Source organism: Mesoplodon bidens (assembly GCF_964165515.1).
Source record: "Mesoplodon bidens genome assembly, chromosome: 2".
NCBI lineage: Eukaryota > Metazoa > Chordata > Mammalia > Artiodactyla > Ziphiidae > Mesoplodon > Mesoplodon bidens.
This window is the reverse complement of record NC_138177.1, coordinates 57,586,615-57,611,451: the sequence shown is the minus strand read 5'-3', so window position 1 is coordinate 57,611,451 and position 24,837 is coordinate 57,586,615. Positions and strand designations below refer to the sequence as shown.

Genomic DNA, 24,837 nt, shown 5'->3' with positions numbered 1-24,837 from the left:
TCTAACTTTTTGTTTTTTTAACATCTTTATTGGAGTAGAATTGCTTTACAATGCTGTGTTAGTTTCTGCTTTATAACAAAGTGAATCAGCTATACATGTACATATATCCCCATATCTCCTCCCTCTTGTGTCTCCCTCCCACCCTCCCTACCCCACCCCTCTAGGTGGTCACAAAGCACCAAGCTGATCTCCCTGTGCTATGTGGCTGCCTCCCACTAGTTTGTGTTTTACATTTGGGAGTGTATATATGTCCAAGCCACTCTGTCACTTCATCCCACCTTACCCTTCCCCCTCCCCGTGTCCTCAAGTCCATTCTCTACGTCTGCGTCTTTATTCCTGTCCTGCCCCTAGGTTCTTCAGAAGAATTTTTTTTCAGATTCCATATATCTGTGTTAGCATATGGTATTTGTTTTGCTCTTTCTGACTTACTTCATTCTGTATGACAGTCTCTAGGTCCATCCACCTCACTGCAAATAACTCAATTTCATTTATTTTTATGGCTGAGTAATATTCTACTGTATATATGTGCCACATCTTCTTTATCATTCATCTGTCGATGGACACTTAGGTTGTTTCCATGTCCTGGTGATTGTAAATACTGCCACAATGAACATGGTGGTACATGTCTCTTTTCGAATTATGGTTTTATTAGGGTATATGCCCAGTAGTGGGATTGCTGGGTCGTACGGTAGTTCTATTTTTAGTTTTTTAGGGAACCTCCATACTGTACTCAATAGTGGCTGTATCAATGTACATTCCCACCAACAGTGCAAGAGGGTTCCCTTTTCTCCACACCCTCTCCAGCATTTATTGTTTGTAGATTTTTTGATGATGGCCATTCTGACTGGTCACAGAAAGAACTTTGGCATGGTGTTCATCATCTAACTTATCCTAACATGCAGACATTTATGAGAGTAAAGTCATGTCTTTGCCAGAGTGGGTTGGTTATCTGGGCAACTGGGTCAAATCAAGAAGGGCAAATGTAGGCTGCCAGAGTAAATAAGGAGAGGAAAAACAAAAAGAACGAGCCATATCATTCATCAGTGATTTTCCCCCCAATATTCTTAGACTCCACCTATCTCCATCTTACTGGTAACACAGGAACTAGACTGAACAATCAGGTAAAAGGTCTCTACAGAAACTGAGGTAATATAGAAAATTTAAAAAAACATAAAATTGTAAATTTTCTTCCTAGGGCTAATTGAGATGATACTTCAATAATAACATAAGATCAGGTGAAGTCTAAAGAAATTTTAGAAAACCTGGATACAGTAAGAAAACATGTGTTCGCCAGCATCCGAATGTTAGAGAGACACCAAGACATGTGGGCCAAGTTCTGGAGAGAAGGGAAACACAGATGCAAGCTTGACATTTGGTGCAGCTTTTCTCCTTGGGGCATTTGCTGATTCAAATGTTATAGCCTAGGAGCTGAAAAGCCAAGGAGTTCAAAAGACTGTAACCACAGAAGCCAAACGGCAAGAGCTGAGGCTAAAAGCAACAACTAATGGAATGACAAGTTACACGTATCCTTAGTCTCACAGGGCTGGGGGAACCATTACATTTAAAGCCTAACAAATACAAGGGTAGTTGGGAATAGGGAGAATCCAAACTTTCACATGGTAATCCCAAACGGCAACACCCGTAGAGGAAGGACAAGACAGAAATAGAGCACCCTTCACACAGACGGAAAAAAAGGCTTTGAATGAGCTCAAACTGAGAATGGACTAAGGTTTCCAGTCCCTATGGTAACTGTCTGCCATGGGCAAAAGGAAATCTTTTCAAGAGAACGATAACAACATCCAGAATATGGAGGTATCTTTATAGTTTCCTAAAATAAGTTAAGCCCAATTTTAATATAAAAAATAATTGGACATACCAGGAAAAAGACTCAATGATCAAAAGCTCAAAAAAGAAAGAAAGAAAAAAGACAATATAAATAGACACAGGAGGACAAGAGTTAGTAGGCATTGGCTAAAAAACAAAAAACAACTATGATTAAACAAAGAAAATAGACACATGGCAAATAAGCGTATGAAAAGATGCTACACATTCCATGTCATCAGGGAATTTTAAATTAGAATAACGAGATACCACTACACACCTATTCAAATAGCTAAAATCCAAATAATGAAATACCAAAGTTGTTGATGATGCAGAACAACTGAAATTCTCATTTGCTGCTAGCAGGGTACTTGGCAGTTTCTTACAAAACTAAACATACTTTTACCATACAGTGATCTAGTAATCATGCTCTTTGGTATTTACCCATAGGAACTGAAAAGTTATGTCCACATAAAAACCTGCACATGGATGTTTATAACAGTTTCTTTCATAATTGCCAAAACTTGAAATCAACCAAGATGTTTTTCAATAGGTGAATGGATAAACAAACTATGGTATATGTTGGTACAAAGGAACAACATTGAGCAATAAAGAGAAAATGCTATGAAGCCATGAAAAGACATGGAAGAAGCTTAAATGTATATTGCTATGTGAAAAAAAGCCAATCTGCAAAGGCTACATGCATATTATATGATTGCAGCTATATGAAATTTAGGAAAAGGCAAAAGTGTGGAGACAGTCAAAAGATCAGTGGTTGCCAGAGGTTGCGGGGAGGGAGAAAAGGATGGGTGAAGTGCGGAATTTTAAAGGCAAAGAGACTTCCTGTGTATGGTTCTGTAATGGTGGATACAGGTTATTGCACATTTGTCAAAAATCATATAATGTACAAAACAAAGAGTGAAGTCTAATGTAAACCATGGATATTAGTTAGTAATAATGTATCAATATGGGTTCATTAACTATAACAAACATCTTACGCTAATGTAAGATGTTAATAATAGGGGAAACTGGGTAGAGAGCTAAGGAGTTATGAGAACTCTGTCCTTTCTGTTTAATTTTTCTGTAAACCAGAAACTGCTCCGAAATAGTCTGTTAATTTAAAAAACAAATCTAGACCTGCATACATAACTTGCACGTAAATCCAACCACAGCAGCATTATTCATAAGAGCCCCAAAGTGGAAATAACCAAATGACCATTTATTGTGAATGGATAAATGAAACATAGTAATATCCACACCATGGACTATTATTCAGCCATAAAAAGACATCAAGTACTGATGCATGCTACAACATGGATGAACCTTGAAAACATGCTAAGTAATTGTATGATTCCATTTGTATGCAATGTCCAGACTAGACAAATCTGTAAAGACAAAGTATATTAGTGGCTGCCTAGGGTTTGGAGAAATGGGGGAGTGAGTGACCTATAATAGATTCTTTTTCTTTTGGGGGGTGGATGAAAGTTCTAAAATTGATTGTGGTGGTAGATGCATAACACATTAAATTGTACACTTTAAATAATATGGAAAGTAAAATATATCTCAATGAAACTATTATTTAAAATTATGATTAATGTATTAAAAGAAGGGCAACATGTACAATTTAAGCAAAAATTATCTGTGAAATGCAACCAAAAGAAACTTCTAGAATTAAAAAAGTTGAAATTAAGCACTCAGAAGATTGGTTGAACAGTACCTTAGTCAAACAAAAGAAAGGAATACAAATGTCAATTAAAAAATAACTACACAAAAATTTGGAGGGAAAATGATGGAAAACAGAGAAATAAGTACTTAAGACATATAGAGTATATGTGAAACACTGTGTCTAGCCAGCCCCAAGTCACACAGCCTAGGAAGGAGACACACAGCCTACCTGAATCACAAGGACTTCTCCAAAGTAAAAATGAGGTTCTGAGGCCAGAAGTGGAAGGAATGAATTACAAAGGAAAAGAACAATGGTAAACTATAATGTAGATATACATCGGTAAATACATAGGTTCCCTGGGGTTGTGATCTGGTACAAACAATAAAAAGAAAAAAGATAATACTCATAGTAGAGGCTGCTAGATTCTGCTGAGGAAAATGTCCAGGGAGGGAAGAGTTGATTTATTTCATTATTTTTCTAGAGTCCACATATAAGTGACATCATGCACTATTTGTTTTTGTCTTATTTCACTTAGCATCGTGGCCTCCAGTTTTATCCATGTTGACTTAAATGATAGGATTTTCTTCTTTTTTAAGGTTGAATAATATTCTATTCTATATATATACCATATTTCCTTTATCCATTAATCTACTATGGACACTTAGGTGGTTTCCATACCTTGGCTCTTGTGCATAATGCTACAATAAACATGGGAGTACAGATATCTCTTCAAATTATGATGATATTTCCTCTGGATATATACTCAGAAGTGGGCGTGAGGAAGAACTTAGGACACAAATCGACCCTATGTAAAAGATGTTGTAGGAATGAAAAAGTCTGAACACCTAGAAAGAGTGTGGAGTATTTGGAAAGGTCATTGTTCAAGGTCATACATAGTTTAAAGTTATGACATTTCAGTGAGCCTGTGTGCATGAAGGCTTGCTCATATTTTGGGATTTGAATACAGTGCAAAGAAGTGTTGCTAAATTTTCGATCAACATCAAAAAAAGGGTGGAAATGTTTTTTCTTTGATTATGAAACTGCAGGAAAGGCAAGCCTAGAATTCTAGGCCCACTAGAATTTTCCCTGATGATAGTGCTAATTTAGGAGAATAAGAAGGATCCAAGGCTATAGAACAATTTTGAAAGCAAAATAAGACCGCCGAGTCTTCACACAGTGTATGAGATTAAGTTTTAATGGCATATGATGAAGTGGCCATGACACAGCCAGCAGAGCTCATTGAGTTGTGGAAAATGGCTCTTGAAGCTACAGGAAATGGACCGTAGACATAGAAAAAGAACAAGGTAAATCCCAAAGAGTGGAAGGACAAAATTAATCAAGAGAAAAGTCAAAAATAGAGAAGAAAAGCAGTAAACGTGACAAAGAAAACCAAAAGCTTGCTCTTTACAAACACCAATAAAATAAGCAATATTTGGCAAATATGATAGAGATGGGACTACCTATAAAACAGAGAGAATTTTTTTTAATTACAAAAGAATACTATGGTAGCTTTATACCAACACATCTAAAAATCTGGACAAAATGGCTGATTATGATTAGTTATATGCAGCCATTATTTACTCCTGTTTTGAGTAGAGAATACAAGAAGCTTTATGAAAATAGAAAACATAATCAAAGATATACACCTTAGAAAGACATCAGTTATTTTCCAATGTATATAAAAAATTAGAAGAGTCCTAATACGAAAATCAGATACGGGGCTTCCCTGGTGGCGCAGTGGTTGAGAGTCCGCCTGCCGATGCAGGGGACACAGGTTCGTGCTGCGGACCGGGAAGATCCCACATGCCGCAGAGTGGCTGGGCCCGTGAGCCATGGCCGCTGAGCCTGCGCGTCCAGAGCCTCTGCTCCGCAACGGGAGAGGACACAACAGTGAGAGGCCCGCGTACGGCAAAAAAAAAAAAAAAAAGAAAGGGAGTGACAACTTAAATGATATATGGAATATTTTGCTGACTTACAAGAGCATGCAGAATTAAATATGACCCAGTTGAAATGTTAATTTTATTTTAATGTGTATGTTGGGATGGAGTCTTCAAGGTGCCAGAAAACAAGCATTCATCCATGCTGTTTGGAACTGCAGCACACAGACACCTTCAGTTACCAGTTCTGTTCATGCCACAGAATCATCTTCAGAAAACATACTGTTTTTTATGGACCTGGTATATATCTTAATTAGTTTGAGGAATTCCCCAAATACCTGTTAATATGTAGTGCTCCAATTCCAATCTTGCCACGACCTGTACCAGTGACACAGCACATAGGAGTTTTATTTCTCTTTCTTTCTCTGGGTTGTTCAGAACCCAACGAAAGAACAATGGAATGGCATCAAAGAGATCAGCGTTCTTGTCCCAGATTTACCATAAAATAATAGTGTCCTCTTGGGAAAATTATCGTTATTCTAGGCCGCTTTCCTTTTCTTTACTTTGACAGAGCTGCACCAGATGACCCCAAGTAACATTGCACTCTTTGCAGTAGTAGCTTAGATGTTATTGGTTTTCTGAAACAAATGAAGACAATGACACATGAAACTGTGCAACATCTCTGTAACTATGTTTTCTTAGAGTTGCCTCCATTTTACAGATGATAAGATGGCTGAGCACAGAAGTAGATGTCTTGACCAGAGTTTGCAGAGTAGATGGAACGGAACCACAAGTTTCCTTCTTTCCTGAAGCTCACTTAGCCAAAACATAGGCTTCTGAATATTAAGCTGTAAAGCATATTATCAGTATGCTTTAAAAGAAGCGGTTCTTCTAGGATTTCCAATTAATAGCAGGAGGTTTTGAAATTCTTCAAAGATCATCTAATTTTGTGAGATTTACAGCTCAATTTTCCTGTCAAGCAAGTTGTATTAGTGCCAATCATCTGAGCTGCTGGATGCTTCTCTGAACTTCTTGAAGTTTTCTTCTTGCTCTCTGAAATTCATGCCAGATAAGCCTTTTTCTAGAGCGTATATACAGACTTGTGTATTTTTTATACAGAAAAGCAATGCAGTGAGTCAGGACGGGGGTTAAGCCCTCATTCTCAGAGTGGTATTGAGCTCCTGGTGAAATATAATCATCATTTCCTCAGAATCGAAAAGCAATTATCTCTAGTTTTTAATCCCATTAACTATTTATACATTTATGTATGATACATGTATTTATTGTACCTACTAGGTGTGTTCTCTTTGGGATGTACAAAGCTCTTTGAGATATAGGTAGTTCATTTTTTTGTTTTCCCACAAATACTGTGACCTTTTGAGCAGGAAGGTCTATATTTTACTAACATCTAGAACCAGCAGTTAACACGATGTCTAAGATGTAGTCAATAAATATGAAATACATAAATGAACACATTTTTAAGGAAGGGCCAGGAAATGAACAAATAGAAATTTTTCATTTTCAGTCACAAAGCAACCAGAGACATAAAAATGATACAGACAACGAGTGCTACGGTCATTCAAATAAGGCATAGAATAGATACAACAAGGATCTCCTTATTGGCACAGGGAACTCTACTCAATATTTTGTAATAACTTATAAGGGAAAAGAATGTGAAAAAGGAATCACTGTGCTGTACACCTGAAAGTAACACAACATTGTAAATCAACTATACTTAAATTAAAAAACAAACAAACAGACAACAACAACAACAAAAAGAACACAAAAGAGGTCATAGAAGTTTTTATGAGATTCCATAAGAGAAGCCAAATGAGGACGGGAGAGACAGCTTTTGAATCAATTCAGAGGAGAGGTCACAGAGAAACTTGTCTTTGACCTGAACTTGAGTTTCCATTAAGATTGCAACGCAGGGATATTACAGATGAAGGTAATCACATAAACTTACTACACTGAAACTTGCAGAGGTTATGAGTGTTGTTCAAGATCCCAAAGCAAGTGCATTGTGGAATCAGAATTTTAAGTGAGACCTAATGAACTAAAAACAAACAAACAAAAAAACAAACCTTTTCTGTGATACCATGTTGCCCTTGAAGTCGTTATTTTGGTGGGTTGGTAGAAAGTGGTTCCCGTGTTTCTGGCAGCAATGACTAGTTCTGTGCCCCCTGCGGCCCCCCACCCCCGAGTTGATCCTCAAAGTTTCCTTTAGAATGGACTTGCTAAAATGCAGACATGCAAGTATTCATGACGCCTGTGTCCAATCATTTCTCTTGCCATTGCCTACTTCACTTCTTGATTATATGAACAATTCACTGTCTTCATTTATGCTTTTCCCTCCTCCAAGAATTCCTTTCTCCCTATGGGGCACCTGGGAAACCCACTTCATTTTTCAAACCTCAGTTTACATATTATGTCTTTTGTGCAGTCTTCTTTTTAGTGTTGTGATCACATGCTCCTTTTTGCTACCCTTGCACTTCTGCATGCCTGATTGTTGCACTCGCTACACTGTATTGTGATTGTGTTGTTTACATATATCTGTGTTCTCCTGGACAACGTTCCTTGGGGCCAGGGACTACCGTTTTTCATCTATTGGTGTTGCCTTAGCATGTTGCTTGTTGCGAAGTAGTTAGTTATAAAAATGAGATTTGTTTAAATTGAAAATTGTTATGTACATATTAGTTATTATCATTTACAGATATAACAGGAAAAAATATTAATGCTGGTGCTGAAAGTTCACTTCTAGTAAATGATGGTGGTACTTGACTTCACTTATATTATTTTCCCCACTATTTTATATCTTTCTACCTGATATCTCTTCTTTATTTCCATCTCTTTCTTTATTACTAAACCAAGAAAAACAGGGATGAGGGTAGGGCTAGGCCATACTTGGCTGGAATAGTAAAGAAATTGTGTGGGGTTTTGGTGAGAAAATCCTGAAGCATACAGGTCTGCATCTTCCTTTTATTTTTATTTTTTTGCGGTACATGGGCCTCTCACCATTGTGGCCTCTCCCGTTGTGGAGCACAGGCTCTGGAGGTGCAGGCTCAGCGGCCGTGGCTCACGGGCCCAGCCGCTCCACGGCATGTGGGATCTTCCCAGACCAGGTCACGAACCCGTGTCCCCTGCATCGGCAGGTGGACTCTCAACCACTGCGCCACCAGGGAAGCCCCTGTTTGAAGTTTTTTGATAAATTAGATTTGATAACACAGTTTTATAAAAACTTAGTTTGGACATTTCTGAACCTCTTTTTTTGTTTCCTTATGTAAGAAAGCTGCTTGCTTAGGGTTAATACTAATTCAATGGGGGTAAGATTTACACAGGACTAACCCTAACATTCATAGTGTGTGGCACAGGAAACAACTTTGAATGGCCATTTCAAGGAACAATATACTTAAGTGTATACAATGAGTAAAATGGATGAACTACACAAATTTATGAGTTGAAAACCATAGAATCATAGAATTTTCTCACTGTAAAGGCTCTTACTTTTCCAACTGCTTAACTTCAACCTCTGTTAAAGCACTTCAGTAACAGGGAGTTCTTGAGTTTAAAATGCAGTCGGTCCATTTTATAGTTGAAAGGTTCTACTTGTCAAAATATTCATCCTTTTATCAACCTAAACCTGTCTACTTGGTCTAAAATCTTCAGTGTGGGACAGTCTAAACCCTTTTTCATAGGACAACTCCTAAAATAGTTTAGAGCGACCACCTACTTCTCTCCTGGTCTTGCTTCATGTCATCTATTCCCAGTTCCTTCAATTACTTCTTATTTTAGATTCCAGACACTTTACTGAATTCATCACTTTCTTCAGTATAATAACTCATTTGCTGAATGTGATATTTTAAGCCTAAAAGGATTTGTTTACTGTTTTCTGTAAAGAATTAAAACATAGGGCCTCCCTGGTGGCGCAGTGGTTGAGAGTCCGCCTGCCGATGCAGGGGATACGGGTTCGTGCCCCGGTCTGGGAGGATCCCATATGCCGCGGAGCGGCTGGGCCCGTGAGCCATGGCCGCTGGGCCTGCGCGTCCGGAGCCTGTGCTCCGCAACGGGAGAGGCCACAACAGTGAGAGGCCCGCATACCACAAAAAGAAAAAAAAAAAAAAAAAAAAAAAAAAAAGAATTAAAACATAAAATGTCCAATCAACCAATAATTCTTCACCTAACATGATTCATATACACCAATTGATAAGGAAAATTTAAAAACTCAAATTACTTCATTCTTAAAGAGTGATCATAGTATGTCCTTATTTATAATGTACAGGAAATATGAATTTTCTTTCTGTGCATCTATAACAGTGCCCTCTTGCAGGGTACAGAGGATCCTCCATTGATGCTGCCTAATGCTGTGTATGTGATATCCTGATATTTACTAAGAAGTTAGATATTCAGGAGGATTTTTTGTTCCCAGCAGACATACACATATGAATTTTTCTTCTCTATTTTTGTGTGTTTCTAACTTTTATTATTCATCTATTGGCACTTCAGTGCATTCACCAAACTGCACCATAAACATCAAAGTAGATTACTTCACTTTTCCTTTTATGAGATTATTATACTTATCAACCAATATTTGAGCCCTTAATATGGGCAAATCATCCTAGCCTGTTAAGCACAGAGGTAAAGAGCATGGAGTTGAGAGGGCACACACCAAGATTTGAACAAATTACTTAATCTCTCTAAGTCTTCATTTTTGTATGTGAAAAATGAGAATAATTACAATGATTGAACTCATAAGGTGGATCGTAGAAAACATCTAGGTGCTACATGCAAAGAGCTGGTTTGACTACCTGGCAAATATATCCATTCTTTATTAACATGATGGTGATGATGTTGATGGTGATGATGATGATGATGCAGCTACCAGCAGGTGTCCTTATTAGGTTGGTAAGGATGGTGAATAAACCACAAGATCATGTCTGTGAACATTTGCATTCTAAGGCTACACTGCCTTTGCCTTCTCAACTCCGGCTCCACTCCTCATCTGTTTAAACATCTCCCAAGATAGCTCAGGTCTTCTCCTCTATGAAGCTATTCTGAACTACTCCTCTAGAATGAACTTAAAATACATTGCTTGCACTTATATTAATTTATATCAAGTACAAACTTCTGCAGTGGAATCACTCATCCTCCGTCAACCTTATATGGACCTTTACCTCCAACACTGATGCCTAGCAAATCCTTCCACTACATTATAAATTATTAACCATAAGGTTTAGCATGTTCTCTCTTCCAAGGTGTTTAGAACTTTAAAGGAGAAAGAAGCCTGCCCAAGTGGACAAAGCTAACACTTATCAAGCATGAGCTCCCAACATTTGCACCAGACAATTTCACATCATCTCATTATAAACTGACAATAATCTTTGTGAGGTTGGGGTCCTAACCTTCTTTTTACTGTGAATCCCTTTGACAATATGGAGTAGCCCATTTAAATAGTCTTAAAATAACACTTTTAAATTCATAAAATATAATACATAGAATCTCAAAAGAAACTAGTTACTATGTTTTAAATGTAGTCATTAGAATATTTTAAAAACCAAATTTGTGATATAGAAACGAATGGGTATTTAAACTCATCAAATAACAAGATATAACAGAGACTCTATTAACTACTATACTTAAAAATAGTGATGTTGGGGAGATGGGTTCACAACTCTGATACATGTGTACTGAAATTGGAACAATTAAATAAATAGATGGTGGATGGTGGTAGCCACATTTCTCAATATTGAAGTATGAATTTACAGATAAACAAGAGGAGAAGGCTAAACTAATCTCAGCGTTAATGCATTATAGTTGCAGACATCAGTATACACTCAGCTCAATATAGATATAGATAGTTATATATAGAAGTATTTACTGATATGTGTATATACATGGGTTAGTATACATATATATTTCTTTGTTCTCTCAGTTAAGAGAGCCTAATCAAATAATAGCCCATTAGCAACAGCACATCTAGAGCCCAGATCTTGGTTTCTATTACTACTCTCCAATAAAAGGAATCAGGGCTCCTCAGAGAAATGACTGATTCTAGGACTGGGGCAGGAAATACACAAAATGAGCCTGGAGCATCTTGTGGTACCAGAAAGTCAGGAAGTATTAAACACACACACAAACATGCATGCTAAACACAGATACACACAGATACACACACACACTCAAACTCACACTCCCCAAAGGGAGTATGTCAAAGGAGCACAGGTGCCAAAAGCAAAAGCTCCCAATGGCCAAAGCTGGAACAATTCAAACAACAAAATAAAGTAGTATTGGATTATAACCCAAAGGATAAAATAGATATCCATGAGTCTATACTGATATAAATAAATATCAATAATTGAATAAATTAATGTTTAGGGGAAAATAGACAAATCTGTGTGGAAGAATTCCAAATACTTTATGTACATACTCTGTCCTCAAGGAGGTGGATCATAACTCTCCACTTTTTGGGTTTGTGCTTCACATAGTGACTTCCTTCCAACAAGTGTAGTGTGGAAGGGGTGGAGGAGTAACTTTACAGTGGAGAAATCTGAGACACGACCTCAGCCAGGTTATCAAGGTCAACATCAACAGGCAAATCACATTGATAGCATGTACCCTTGATAAGATGTTATTAAAAAGGCACTTTATCTGGTTGTCCTCCCAATAAACCATAATCCCAGTCTTACCGTGAGAAAAGCATTGGACAGTTTACATTAGTGAGGTATGCTACAAAACACTTGATCACTGCTCCTCAAAACCGTCAAGGTTGGGGCTTCCCTGGTGGCGCAGTGGTTGAGAGTCCGCCTGCCAATGCAGGGGACACGGGTTCGAGCCCTGGCCTGGGAAGATCCCACATGCCAGGGAGCAACTAAGCCCGTGAACCACAAATACTGAGTCCATATGCTGCAACTACGGAGGCCCACGCGCCTACAGCCCGTGCTCCACAATGAGAGAGGCCACTGCAATGAGAGGCCGGCGCGCTGCAACGAAGAGTAACCCCCGCTCTCCGCAACTAGAGAAAGCCCGCGCGTAGCAACAAACACCCAACACAGCCAAAAATAAATAAATTAAATAAATACATTTAAAAAAGAAACTGTCAAGGTTATCAAAAACAAGAAAAGCCTGAGAAACTACCACAGCCCAGAGGAGCCTAAGGGGGCTTGATAACTAAATGTAATGTGGTGTCCTGGATGGAAGCCTGAAATGGAATTAAGGACACTAGGCAAAAGCCAAGGAAATCTGAATAAAGTACAGACTCTGGTTAATATTATTGTATTAATATTGGCTCATTAATTGTAAAAAAGGTACCACACTGGTGTACGGTGTCAATAATCGAGGAAATTGGGAATGAGATATATAAGAACTCTGTATTATCCCCTTAATTTTTCTGTATATCTAAAACCATTCTAAAATAGATATAGTCTATTAGATAAAACAAAAAAAGGTAATGATGATTTGATTGTAACATCAGAGTAGTGATACTTTGAGATATCTATAAAAACTGCCTTAGGAAATTGTCTGTGGTATCTGCTGGGGATATAGTCACAGGTACTCCTAATATTATTGTGGTTTGTTGTCTGCATTTAGATTTAAAGGACATGCTAAATACTAAATTGCAGCTAGAGGTTAGTGAAATTAAAGATGTAATATTCCCATCCAGATTCCACATACACTTTGATACATATTAAGAATCCCCTGCTCTTTGGTGAGGTCTAATTTTATGAAAGTGAAACTCAGAGAGATGAATTAGGTTGTTCCAGCTTTTTAAAAGCCCGCATTCTAGGGTCAAGAATTCTTACTGAGCCTTGTTGAAACTGTTTGCTACACTACCTCCTAATTTTGGAACTGCTAAACAGAGAGTTGGGAACTCTTCCTAGATTAAAAGTACTGCCTTGGCCTTGTGCAATTATACTGTTTAGGTTGCTGGACAAATCCAAGGATAAAACTGGCCTGGACCTAGTGATGGGCAATTCCAAAAGCAAGCTGAATGTGAGAAGTTCACTCACAGAGAACCCTAGGGTCAAAAAGCCTCTCTACTTGGGAATGGCTGAACACCGGGAAAATAAGCCCTGGTTCAGCTGTAAAGAGAGCACATCCTTGGCCTTTTTTTCCCCCTTAAGTCCGGAAACTGATGATCTGGTCAGCTTAGGAGAGGGAGGAAGGGAAGGAGGGAGGGAGGAAAATGAGAGAGAGAGAGAAACCTGTTAATAGCTGGTGCCAATTTAAAGAGAGAAGGAAAGGGTTTATTATATACGTATATGCTAATATTATTCCTAAAGCCAATTCTGATAAATCCTTCGGGAAAGAAAGAGATGCAGCCACCTGTTAATGTGGCTTCAGCTTCTTTGTTTCCAAATGTTACAGCGGTCACCAGACCAGCCATTCCACTTGGGGCGGGGCCAGGGGGTTAGAGGGGGAACATCTGTCCACTAAGGACACTACTGAACAGCAACAAAATCTTGGGGCGACCCCTCTCTCTTTCCTCGAGTGCTTTCGCTAGCCGGTCCTACTTCCCCACTCCTTTGGGAGTTTCCTGTTCCATTACGTAGGCAAGAGGGCGAGAGGTCCCAGCTTTCCTAATTGTGAGTGGTTTGGCTGGGTGTGTACGTGCGAGTAACTGTGTGTGTGTGTGTGTATGTGTGTGTGTGTGTGTGTTGAGGGAAAGTGGAGCTTGCTACAGGGGCTTGGAAAAACTAGTCGCCAATTTAAAATATTTTCGGAGTGTTTGAATGATATCTTCAAAGCTAATCCCACTCTCAAATTCAGCGAAATGAACAATACAGATAAGGAAGATGAAGAGGGTGGAAAACCCACACAGCGGAATGGAGCTGTGCATGCCGCGGGAGTGACAGGGGAGCGCTCAGAGGTAAGGCGCTCTGCAGAGAAAGTCACTCTGGCTCTTCTCTCTCGGTCCACCAGCCGGCGACGCTTCTTCTGTAAAAGCATTCCTAGAAAATAACCCTACAACCGGGAAGGGTAGCGATCTTTGAGCGCAGTTTCCAGGAGCCGGTCCCCGCAGCAGGAAGAGGCCCCTCTCCCCCCGCGGCTGGCGCGGAATGTGGCGATCCGGCCCGGCGCGGGGGATGACTTCCTGCGGCCGGAGCTCGGCGGCGGGAGCGGCGGGAGCAGCTGCTGCAGCTGGCAGGTGGGGTGGGGGCCGGCCGAACTGACCAAGCACAGACCCGGCGCGGCGGCACTGCGGCCCCGGGGCAGCCGGCGCGGGGACATGCGCTGATTCGATCCCTCCGGAGAAGGTAAGCAGCCCGGCTATTATTAGCCTCGGCCACACTAATGGGGTTTGTAATACAGAGGGAAGAAGGGGAATATCCCTGCCGCCTTCTGCAATGGGAAAAGGAGCAGCAACTGGAATTGAATTATTAATCAGCCAAGTGCTTGAGATTATTGGAGGAGCGGTGTTAGTGGGCAAACAAAGAAGGCGGTCAGCCTCTGTAATCTTAAGACAATCAACCATTGCTGTGCCACACTCGCTTAGATATTGAAGAGGATTCAGAATGTAAAATAATTTGAGTTGCACTTTTACGTTGCTACCTTCAACCTTCGCTTGGTTATTTTTGGTTTGCGAGCAGCAGGTTCTTGTCAGCAGCCTGGAGAAGTAATCGGAAATCTTCCCTCTTCTTTTGCCTTCCTCAGTCTTCTCCCCTTCCAGTTATTAGAATGGGTCTGCACATTTCAACGTCAAACACCCACTTCAATACTGAACCTTTAGAAAGAATCTCCAATTAGAGGAGAAACTTACCTCCTGGAGTTCAGCTTGGGTTGAGCAGCACTTGTCCCCACTTCTCCCTTCATTTACCATCTTCTCTTGTCAATCATTTCATGGATTCCCCCACCCCCCACCCCGGGGATGCTGTGCTCATTAACAAGCCAGCTCTTGTCAGCTCCTGTCCACCACCTCTGTTCCGTGACTGATTTTTCAAGGACCCAGAAAGGGCATTGCCTTATACCATGTTTGGACTATTATCTGTGTCCTTCCCCAAAATGCATGGCATGAAAAATCCTTTAAACTCAGTACCAACATGGTTTCCGATAACTCCCTTCATTGTAGTCACTGCAGCTACCAGATGGGTTTCGAGGACAGCAGGATCTGTTGGGGTGTGAGAAAGAGGGCTATACCTACATATTTTGCTCCACGTGCATAAGAATAGGTGGAAGTAGAAATGCAAATGTCAGTCTGTCCCGTTTTTCTTGAAGCTTTTTTAGTCCAGCTAGGTTGTGAGACACCTAGCTGGGTAGGGTATGGGGCAAGTCCTCCTGCAAAAGCAAGCAGTGTGTTTGTCCTAGGATTCCCCCAATAACCTCAAAAGAGTTTCCAGAGAGGCTTTTCCCACAGGCAGTCAGAAAGCCAGGGGAGGTGGCCAAGGTAAACCTCAGGTTATTTGGGCATCCTCAAGTTAGTCTCCCCTTTTAGGGGTTCTGACCTAGGATTTCCCCACAAACGCTTTGCTGCTGAGCTCAAGTGCCCATTCTTGTTGCCACCTAGGGATGTACAATTGAATGATGTTCTGTGAAATAGTGAAGATTGCTATGGTGGGGATTACAAATGTGCCACTTCACCAACAGAGAACAGTTGCAATAAGCCAGACTGTGTGGTGTCTGTGTGCCAATATTCCATTTAAAAAGAGATTTGTTATCTTTAAATCTGAAATTAAAGAGACAGTTTGACTCAAAAGGCCATGGATTTTATTTTAACAAATTAAAATAGGAGATCAATGAAAAAGAGGTCCAGGGTTTATAGCTAACCTTCTTTTTTATATATTGCTTTAGAACAAGATACTGGTTCTGAAAAATCATGTTACTTCTATTATATATTGTTATTGTTTTTCTGATTACAAATTCTCTATTTATAAATACACTTTGGAAAGATTTGAGTTGGTTTCTTTGTCTCTATCTTCAGTATATGAGGCAGAAGGAGTGGAGGGGGGTGGGCAAATCCCACTCCAAGTGGCCCACTCAGAGAACTGTTCCCCGGACCATGCAAACCTCTGGACCGATATTGTTTTGGCTGGTTGTTATTATTATCTTTAAATGTGGTTTGGGTTTGAAATATTAAATTTTCAATATTCTAAAATTTTGACTCAGGCACACCAACTAGAAGAGAGAACAAAGAACAAGAATAGCAAAACTATTTTCCACCTTTCTTTTTTTCTTCCCCCAATGTATTTATTTATTTATTTATTTTTATTAGTTTCTGCTTTATAACAAAGTGAATCAGTCATACATATACATCTGTTCCCACATCCCTTCCCTCATGCATCTCCCTCCCTCCCACCCTCCCCTTCCCACCCCTCCAGGCGGTCACAAAGCACCGAGCTGATATCCCTGTGCTCTGCGGCTGCTTCCCTCTATCTATCTACCTTACGTTTGGTAGTGTACATATGTCCATGCCTCTCTTTCGCTTTGTCACAGCTTAGCCTTCCCCCTCCCCATATCCTCAAGTCCATTCTCAAGTAGGTCTGTGTCTTTATTCCCGTTTTACCCCTAGGTTCTTCATGACATTTTTTTTTTAATTCTGTATATATGTGTTAGCATACGGTATTTGTCTTTCTCTTTCTGACTTACTTCACTCTGTATGACAGACTCTAGGTCTATCCACCTCATTACAAATAGCTCAGTTTCGTTTCTTTTTATGGCTGAGTAATATTCCATTGTATATATGTGCCACATCTTCTTTATCCATTCATCCGATGATGGACACTTAGGTTGTTTCCAGCTCCGGGCTATTGTGAATAGAGCTGCAATGAACATTTTGGTACATGTCTCTTTTTGAATTATGGTTTTCTCAGGGTATATGCCTAGTAGTGGGATTGCTGGCTCATATGGTACTTCTATTTTTAGTTTTTTAAGGAACCTCCGTACTGTTCTCCATAGTGGCTGTACCAATTCACATTCCCACCAGCAGTGCAAGAGTGTTCCCTTTTCTCCACACCCTCTCCAGCATTTATTGTTTCTAGATTTCTTGATGATGGCCATTCTGACTGGTGTGAGATGATATCTCACTGTAGTTTTGATTTGCATTTCTCTAATGATTAATGATCTTGAGCATTCTTTCATGTGTTTGTTGGCAGTCTGTATATCTTCTTTGGAGAAAAGCCTATTTAAGTCTTCTGCCCATTTTTGGATTGGGTTGTTTGTTTTTTTGCTATTGAGCTGCATGAGCTCTTTATAAATTTCGGAGATTAATCCTTTGTCAGTTGCTTCATTTGCAAATATTTTCTCCCATTCTGAGGGTTGTCTTTTGGTCTTGTTTATGGTTTCCTTTGCTGTGCAAAAGCTTTGAAGTTCCATTAGGTCCCATTTGTTTATCTTTGTTTTTATTTCCATTTCTCTAGGAGGTGGGTCCAAAAGGATCTTGCTGTGATTGATGTCATAGAGTGTTCTACCTATGTTTTCCTCTAAGAGTTTGATAGTTTCTGGCCTTACATTTAAGTCTTTAATCCATTTTGAGCTTATTTTTGTGTATGGTGTTAGGGAATGATCTAATCTCAAACTTTTACATGTCCCTGTCCAGTTTTCCCAGCACCACTTATTGAAGAGGCTGTCCTTTCTCCACTGTACATTCCTGACTCCTTTATCAAAGATAAGTTGGCCATATGTGCGTGGGTTTATCTCTGGGCTTTCTATCCTGATCCACTGATCTATCTTTCTGTTTTTATGCCAGTACCACACTGTCTTGATTACTGTAGCTTTGTAGTATAGTCTGAAGTCAGGGAGCCTGATTCCTCCAGCTCCGTTTTTCGTTCTCAAGATTGCTTTGGCTATTCGGGGTCTTTTGTTTTTCCAAACAAATTGTGAAATTTTTTGTTCTAGTTCTGTGAAAAATGCCAGTGGGAGTTTGATAGGGATTGCATTGAATCTGTAGATTGCTTTGGGTAGTAGAGTCATTTTCACAATATTGATTCTTCCAATCCAGGAGCATGGTATATCTCTCCATCTATTTGTATCATCTTTAATTTCTTTCATCAGTGTCTTATAATTTTCTGCATACAGGTCTTTTGTCTCCTTAGGTAGGTTTATTCCTAGATATTTTATTCTTTTTGTTGCAGTGGTAAATGGGAGTGTTTTCTTGATTTCATTTTCAGATTTTTCATCATTAGTGTACAGGAATGCCAGAGATTTCTGTACATTAATTTTGTATCCTGCTACTTTACCAAATTCATTGATTAGCTCTAGTAGTTTTTCGGTAGCATCTTTAGGATTCTCTATGTATAGTATCATGTCATCTGCAAACAGTGACAGCTTTACTTCTTCTTTTCCAATTTGGATTCCTTTTAATTCCTTTTCTTCTCTGATTGCTGTGGCTAAAACTTCCAAAACTAAGTTGAATAAGAGTGGTGAGAGTGGGCAGCCTGGTCTTGTTCCTGATCTTAGTGGAAATGGTTTCAGTTTTTCACCATTGAGGACAATGTTGGCTGTGGGTTTGTCATATATGGCCTTTATTATGTTGAGGAAAGTTCCCTCTATGCCTACTTTCTGCAGGGTTTTTATCATAAATGGGTGTTGAATTTTGTCGAAAGCTTTCTCTGCATCTATTGAGATGATCATATGGTTTTTCTCCTTCAACTTGTTAATATGGTGTATCACATTGATTGATTTGCATATATTGAAGAATCCTTGCATTCCTGGAATAAACCCCACTTGATCATGGTGTATGATCATTTTGATGTGCTGTTGGATTCTGTTTGCTAGTATTGTGTTGAGGATTTTTGCATCTATGTTCATCAGTGATATTGGCCTGTAGTTTTCTTTCTTTGTGACATCCTTGCCTGGTTTTGGTATCAAGGTGATGGTGGCCTCGTAGAATGAGTTTGGGAGTGTTCCTTCCTCTGATATTGTTTGGAAGAGTTTGAGAAGGATGGGTGTTAGCTCTTCTCTAAATGTTTGATAGAATTCGCCTGTGAAGCCATCTGGTCCTGGGCTTTTGTTTGATGGAAGATTTTTAATCACAGTTTCAATTTAGGTGCTTGTGATTGGTCTATTCATATTTTCTATTTCTTCCTGAGTCAGTCTTGGCAGGTTGTGCATTTCTAAGAATTTGTCCATTTCTTCCAGGTTGTCCATTTTATTGGCATAGAGTTGCTTGTAGTAATCTCTCATGATCTTTTGTATTTCTGCAGTGTCAGTTGTTACTTCTCCTTCTTCATTTCTAATTCTATTGATTTGAGTCTTCTCCCTTCTTTTCTTGATGAGTCTGGCTAATGGTTTGTCAATTTTGTTTATCTTCTCAAAGAACCAGCTTTTAGTTTGGTTGATCTTTGCTATCGTTTCCTTCATTTCTTTTTCATTTATTTCTGATCTGATCTTTATGATTTCTTTCCTTCTGCTAACTTTGGGGGTTTTTTGTTCTTCTTTCTCTAATTGCTTTAGGTGCAGGGTCAGGTTGTTTACTCGAAATGTTTCCTGTTTCTTAAGGTGGGATTGTATTGCTATAAACTTCCCCCTTAGAACTGCTTTTGCTGCGTCCCACTGGTTTTGGGTCGTCGTGTCTCCATTGTCATTTGTTTCTAGGTAGTTTTTTATTTCCTCTTTGATTTCTTCAGTGATCACTTCGTTATTGAGTAGTGTATTGTTTAGCCTCCATGTGTTTGTATTTTTTACAGATCTTTTCCTGTAATTGATGTCTAGTCTCATAGCATTGTGGTCTGAAAAGATACTTGATACAATTTCAATTTTCTTAAATTTACCGAGGCTTGATTTGTGACCCAAGATATGATCTATCCTGGAGAATGTTCCATGAGCACTTGAGAAAAATGTGTATTCTGTTGTTTTTGGATGGAATGTCCTATAAATATCAACTAAGTCCATCTTGTTTAATGTATCATTTCAAGCTTGTGTTTCCTTATTTATTTTCATTTTGGATGATCTGTCCATTGGTGAAAGTGGGGTGTTAAAGTCCCCTACTATGATTGTGTTACTGTCGATTTCCCCTTTTATGGCTGTTAGTATTTGCCTTATGTATTGAGGTGCTCCTATGTTGGGTGCATAAATATTTACAATTGTTATATCTTCTTCTTGGATCGATCCCTTTATCGTTATGTAGTGTCCTTCTTTGTCTCTTCTAATAGTCTTTATTTTAAAGTCTATTTTGTCTGATATAAGAATTGCTACTCCAGCTTTCTTTTGATTTCCATTTGCATGGAATATCTTTTTCCATCCCCTTACTTTCAATCTGTAAGTGTCTCTAGGTCTGAAGTGGGTCTCTTGTAGACAGCATATATATGGGTCTTGTTTTTGTATCCATTCAGCCACTCTGTGTCTTTTGGTGGGAGCATTTAGTCCATTTACATTTAAGGTAATTATTGATATGTATGTTCCTAATCCCATTTCCTAAATTGCTTTGGGTTCGTTATTGTAGGTATATTCCTTCTGTTGTGTTTCTTGCCTAGAGAAGTTCCTTTAGCATTTGTTGTAAAGCTGGTTTGGTGGTGCTGAACTCTCTCAGCTTTTGCTTGTCTGTAAAGGTTTTAATTTCTCCATCAAATCTGAATGAGATCCTTGCTGGGTAGAGTAATCTTGGTTGCAGGTTTCTCTCCTTCATCACTTTAATTATGTCCTGCCACTCCCTTCTGGCTTGTAGAGTTTCTGCTGAGAGATCAGCTGTACACCTGATGGGGATTCCCTTGTGTGTTATTTGTTGCTTTTCCCTTGCTGCTTTTAATATGATTTCTTTGTGTTTAATTTTTGACTAATATGTGTTTGATTAATATGTGTCTTGGTGTATTTCTCCTTGGATTTATTCTGTATGGGACTCTCTGTGCCTCCTGGACTTGATTAACTATTTCCTTTCCCATATTAGGGAAGTTTTCAACTATAATCTCTTCAAATCTTTTCTCAGTCCCTTTCTTTTTCTCTTCTTCTTCTGGAACCCCTATAATTCGAATGTTGGTGCGTTTAATGTTGTCCCAGAGGTCTCTGAGACTGTCCTCTGTTCTTTTCATTCTTTTTTCTTTATTTTGCTCTGCATCAGTTATTTCCACTATTTTATCTTCCACCTCACTTATCCTTTCTTCTGCCTCAGTTATTCTGCTATTGATCCCATCTAGAGTATTTTTCATTTCATTTATTGTGTTTTTAATCGATGCTTGATTCATCTTTAGTTCTTCTAGGTCCCTGTTAACTGTTTCTTGCATTTTGTCTATTCTATTTCCAAGATTATGGATCTTGGAAATAGAATCTTGGATCAGCTTTACCATCATTATTCTGAATTCTTTTTCAGGTAGACTGCCTATTACCTCTTCATTTGTTAGGTCTGGTAGGTTTTTATCTTGCTCCTTCACCTGCTGTGTGTTTTTCTGTCTTCTCATTTTGCTTATCTTACTGTGTTTGGGGTCTCCTTTTTGCAGGCTGCAGATTCGTAGTTCCCGTTGTTTTTGGTGTCTGTCCCCAGTGGCTAAGGTTGTTTCAGTAGGTTGTGTAGGCTTCCTGGTGGGGGGGACTAATGCCTGTGTTCTGGTGGTTGAGGCTCGATCTTGTCTTTCTGGTGGACAGGTCCACGTCTGGTGGTGTGTTTTGGGGTGCCTGTGGCCTTATTATGTTTTTAGGCAGCCTCTCCTTTAATGGGTGGGGTTGTGTTCCTGCCTTGCTAGTTGCTTGGCATAGGGTGACCAGCACTGTAGCTTGCTCGTCGTTGACTGAAGCTGGGTGCTGGTGTTGAGATGGAGATCTCTGGGAGATTTTTGCTGCTTGATATTATGTGGAGCTGGGAGGTCTCTTGTGGACCCGTGTCCTGAAGTTGGCTCTCCCACTTCAGAGGCACAGCACTGACTCCTGGCTGCAGCACCAAGAGCCTTTCATCCACCCGGCTCAGAATAACAGGGAGAAAAAGTAGAAAGAAAGAATTAGTAGAAGAAAGAAAGAGAGAGGGAAAGAAAGGAAGAAGGGAAGAAAGGAAGGAAGGAAGGAAGAAAGAGAGAAAGGAGGGAGGCAGGAAGGATGGAAAGAAAGAAAGGAGGGAGGGAGGGAGTGAGGAATGAAAGCAAAAGGAAGAGTGAATGGAAGAAGGGAGGGAGGGAGGAAGGAAGGAACGAAAGAAAGAAAGACAGGAGGGAGAGAGGGAGGAAGGAAAGAAAAAGAAAGTGGAAAGAAGAAGGGTGGGAGGGAGGAAAGAAAAAGAAAGAAGGAAAGGAGGAGCCGAGGGAGGGAGGGAGGAAGGGAAGGTAGGAAAAAAAGAGCAGGTAAAGTAAAATAGAATAAAATATGAAATATAGTAGCGTTATTAAAATTAAAAAGTAATTATTGAAAAAAAAAACGGCCCGATAGAACCCTGGGACATATGGTGGAAGCTAAGCTATACAGAGAGAATCTTACACAGAAGATTACACATACACATTCACAAAAAGAGAGCAGGGGGAAAAATCAAAAATCTTGCTCTCCAAGTCCACCTCCTTAATTTGGGATAATTCGTTGTAAAAAGAGGAAAAGGGGGGAAAGTCTTAAATCTTGTCCTCAAAGTCCACTTCCTCAATTTGGGATGATTCGCTGTCCATTCATGCACTCCACAGACGCAGGGCACATCAAATGGACCGTGCAGCTTTAATCCGCTGCCTCCGAGGCTGCACAGAGAGATTTCCCTGTCTCTGCTCTGTTCTCACAGCTCCCGGGTCTCAGCCTTGGACCTGGCCCCGCCTCTGCGCGTAGGTCGCCGGAGGGCGTCCGTTCTTCACTCAGACAGGACGGGTTTAAAGGAGCCACTGATTCGGGGGCTCTGGCTCACTCCGGCAGAGGGGAGGGAGGGGCGCGCAGTGTGGGGCGGGCCTGCGGCGGCAGAGGCCGCCGTGACGTTGCAGCAGCCCGTGGCGCTCCGTGCGCTTTCCCGGGAAAGCCGTCCCCGGATCCTGGGACCCCGGCAGTGGCGGGGTGCACAGGCCCCCCGGAAGGCAGAGCGGACAGTGACCCGCGCTCGCACACAGGCCCGGCGGCGGTGGCGGCGGCGGCGGCGGCGGCGGCGGGCCGCGGCGGCGGCGGCGGCGGCGGCAGTAGCCCCAGCATCTCACGCCCGTCTCCGAGGTCCGCGCCTTACCCGCGGCTCGCACCTGTCTCCGGCGCTTCCCCAAGCAGCCTTCTTAATGCCCTCTCCTCGTGCACCAGGAAACAAAAGGGAAAAAAGTCTCTTGCCTCTTCGGCAGCTCCAGACCCTTTCCCCGGACTCCCTCTGGGCTAGCCGTGGTGCACTAACCCCTTCAGGCTCTCGTCCTTTCGCCAGCCCCAGTCCTCTCCCTGCGCTCCGACTGAAAGCCGATACCCGAGCCTCAGCTCCCAGCCCCGCCCGCCACGGCGGCCAAGCAGACAAGCCTCTCGGGCTGGTGTGTGCCTGAGGGCACCGATCCTCTGTGCCGGAATCTCTCCGCTTTGCCCTCCACAACCCTGTTGCTGTGCTCTCCTCCGCTACTCCTAAGCTTTCCCCCTCCGCCACCTGCAGTCTCCGCCCGCGAAGGGGCTTGCAGTGTGTAGAAACCTTCCCTCCTTCACGGCTCCCTCCCACTGGTGCAGGTCCCGTCCCTATCCTATTGTCTCTGTTTATTCTTTTTTTCTTTTGCCCTACCCAGGTATGTGGGGAGTTTCTTGCCTTTTGGGGGTCTGAGGTCTTCTGTCAGCGTTCAGTAGGTGTTCTGTAGGAGTTGTTCCACGTGTAGATGAATTTCTGATGTATCTGTGGGGAGGAAGGTGATCTCCGCGTCTTACTCTTCCGCCATCTTCCTCCGAAATCGGATTTTCCACCTTTCTTACCTAATTGTAAAATATTTAATTATATGAATAATTATTCTGAATAATAGGTGAAAAACATATTAAAATAATAATTCATTTTTTTGAAAGTAGCCCAAGGTTTATGAAATACAGGTTAGTGCAATTGATCTTAAGTACAGTAAAAATTTCTGTAATTTTGAAAGGTGTTTTTATGTTGAGTATTAGTACATGAAAATATGCTAATGATGGTTAGAAATTGAAATGTCTGTTACTTGGTTTCTGAAGAAACTGAGTTCTTTGGCAAGAAATGGGTCAGGATTAGGCGACTGGAGCCGCCAAAGCCGGCATCATACCTGCCAGTGATTTTATAGGTGAGATGAATGCATTAAGTTATGGATTAGGGTTGGAGAAGCCTTCTGGGGAAGAAAGAAAACAAGATAGAAAATAGAATTTGTTATTTTAGTGCAACTAAGATAATTAAATTTAAGGTATTTCTGAATTTGGACTTCGTTATATTTAAACAATTTCTGAGGAAAGTTTCTAAATTCAAAGCCCTAGGTAGAAATAGTTGTATGATTTCCTAACCGAAACTAATTTATGACTCTATTTCCTTTGTTAAAAATGTTTCCCAGAGAAAGGAAAAATTAATTGCCCCGTGTTAAGGAGGAGTAATACCAAATAGAAGGATGTATTCTATTAGTTGCTAAATGAACTGTAGGAAGTTTTTTGTAGATATGACAAGATAGAATTGAAATCAATCTGTTGCTTTCCAAT

General features: G+C 40.4%; 2 long non-coding RNA genes across 3 annotated transcripts in view; one reads left to right on the top strand and one right to left on the bottom strand.

Annotated features, from left to right (window-relative positions):
* LOC308612071 overlaps positions 1 to 24,837 on the bottom strand; it is a 440,886-nt gene that overhangs the window by 84,120 nt on the left and 331,929 nt on the right. The gene's annotated exons all lie outside the window — the stretch shown is intronic.
* Positions 13,481 to 24,837, top strand: part of LOC308612068 — a 31,187-nt gene continuing 19,830 nt past the window's right edge. For both annotated transcript variants that reach the window (XR_014015064.1, XR_014015065.1), the window contains exon 1: positions 13,481 to 14,615. This is a non-coding gene — a long non-coding RNA (uncharacterized lncRNA). The remainder of the gene's footprint in view (positions 14,616 to 24,837) is intronic.